The sequence below is a fragment of the Dipodomys ordii genome, unplaced genomic scaffold, assembly GCF_000151885.1.
Source record: "Dipodomys ordii isolate 6190 unplaced genomic scaffold, Dord_2.0 Scaffold11, whole genome shotgun sequence".
Taxonomy (NCBI): domain Eukaryota; kingdom Metazoa; phylum Chordata; class Mammalia; order Rodentia; family Heteromyidae; genus Dipodomys; species Dipodomys ordii.
Genome location: NW_012267227.1, coordinates 6,567,526 through 6,569,829, shown reverse-complemented (window position 1 = coordinate 6,569,829; position 2,304 = coordinate 6,567,526). Strand labels below are relative to the sequence as shown.

The window sequence follows — 2,304 nt, the reverse complement described above, 5'->3', positions numbered from 1 at the left end:
CCCACTATTCACTATTTGATGGAGATATCTTCATAAGATTATTAAGAATATTCTTGGCGTACAGAACTTTTCTCCTGTGCCAAGAGCAGCAATAATCTACTCATTTATCAAAACTTCTGAATACCATACACTATTATTAATCCTAGTCCTCATGTTGTACATTAGATCATTAGACTTGTTAATTCAAAATTGACCATTTTTAATGGGAAAATGTTGAATACATTCCTTAAAAAAAAAGGAACAAAGTGTTTACAACGACTGCTTCCAATGAATATTACTGAGAATCCTGGCCAGCATGGAAAGTTAAGAAGCCAGATGAGGTGGCTTATACCTATAGTTGTAGGTACTAGGAAGACCAACACAGGAGGATCCTGGTTTGAAGCTAGCCTGGGGGGTAGCAGATTAGAGTTCCTATCTCAGAGATAGGATTGTTTACCACACACTGAGTTCTAGGTTTGATCTCTAGCATTGTAATGATAATGACAATAGTAATATAACAGTATAATCCAACAAAGTTGTAGGATGTGGGTACAAAAATCAGTGGCATTTTTCTTTTTTCTTTTCTTTTTTTTTTGCTTTAGAGATTACTTTCTGAATAGTAAGGTCTTACAAGTACAATCCAGATGGAGCTCCAGCCACGTGTTTTAAATAAATCCCAATGACTTGATATTCAAGTCCAAGCTAGATATTCAGTGTTTTCTTTATAGCCAATATGATGTCTTTGACTTGAGGTACAGAGTGGTCTTCTAGAATCTTAGCGTAAGGCACTGAACAGCAGAAGCATCCAGGAAATTGAATGCAGGTCCTTCCATGATCCTGGTGCAAATTTCAGCTCCTACTCCAAACTGTGGCCAGCCTCCTTCCACAGTTACAAGATGATTTGTCTTCATGACACTGGCTTCTGTGGCATCAATGTCCATTGGTCTGATAGCACACATATTAATTACCTCACATTCAATTCCCTCTTTAGATAGTACAGTCGCAGCTTCTAAGCAGTGGCCTACAGGTCTCGAATGGGCAACTACGGTTATGTGTCCCTTGCCTTTCTATTTTGGCTTTTCCAATGGGAATCAGAAAATCTTTGGACTGAGCTTCTGCAGGAAGTTCAAAGGAAACTCCATACATCAATTCATTCTCTAGCATCACCACTGGATTGTTATCCTGAATGGCTGACTTAATAAGTCCTTTTGCATCCTCTGAATTCCAGGGGCTGACCACCTTTAAGCCTGGGCAGTGCCCATACCATGCAACAAAGCACTGTGAGTGTTGGGCAGCCACACCTTCTGAGGCACCATTAGGTCCCCTGAATACTATGGGCACAGGCTGGCTGGAGGCCTGCAGACATGTAGTAGGTCTTGGCAGCTGAGTTTATTAACCTGGTCAATGGCTTGCATAGAGAAATTGAAGGTCATAAATTCACAAATGGGCCGCAACCCAGCCATAGCTGCACCAACTGCAATTCCAGCAAAACTCATCTCAGATATCGGAGTGTCTATGATCCTCTTATCTCCATATTTTTTCCACAGGCCTCGACTAACCTTGTATGCCCCGTCACACCGGGCAACTTCTTCTCCAAGCGGAAATACCTTCTCATCTCTTTCTAGCTCCTCATCCATACCTTGATTCATAGCTTCTCGAACTGTCAGCTGCAGCGCTGCCCGTGCGTTTCTATGAAAGCGCCTCTTCAGCAGCCCGGAAACCTGCTGAAGGGGTCTCCTCATGAGCCCAGACACTGCCGCCATCCTGTCCGTGTCCTCTAGCCGCCTCCTAATTCAGTGGCATTTTTCTATAGCTACAAATAATTAGAAAGCGTAGCTTAGAAAAACAATTCTGGGCTGGGAAGGTGGCTCAGTGGTAGAGCGCTTGCCTTGCATGCCTGAGGCCCTGGGTTCCATTCCTCAGCACCACATAAGCAAAAAGAAAAAAGCCGGAAGTGGCGCTGTGGCTCAAGTGGTAGAGCACTAGCCTTGAGCTGAAGAACTGAGGGACAGCGCCCAGGCCCAGAGCTCAGGCCCCACGACTGCACCCAAAAAAAAAAAAAAAGAGCTGAGGGACAGCATCCAGGCCCAGAGTCCAGGCCCCATGACCGGACCCAAAAAAAAAAAAAAAAGAAAAACAATTCTACATATCTTAGAAAAACAACAATAAGCAATACACTCTAAACAACAGTACTTAGGAATAAAGTTTGTCAAATATTAACAAGACCTCTTAGCAGATAAGTAAAACATCAGACCTAAATTAATGGATTTAGCATGCATAGTATCACCAAAATCTATCGAAAAGAAAACGGAGTAGAGGACTTGT

The 2,304-nt window shown here is 42.8% G+C and overlaps 1 pseudogene across 1 annotated transcript; it reads right to left on the bottom strand.

Moving 5' to 3' along the window:
* Positions 1 to 576: 576 nt before the first annotated feature.
* Positions 577 to 1,758, bottom strand: LOC105981059 (annotated as a pseudogene). The gene has a single exon (XR_001174780.1). The product of XR_001174780.1 is annotated as a pyruvate dehydrogenase E1 component subunit beta, mitochondrial pseudogene (transcript).
* Positions 1,759 to 2,304: the final 546 nt, after the last annotated feature.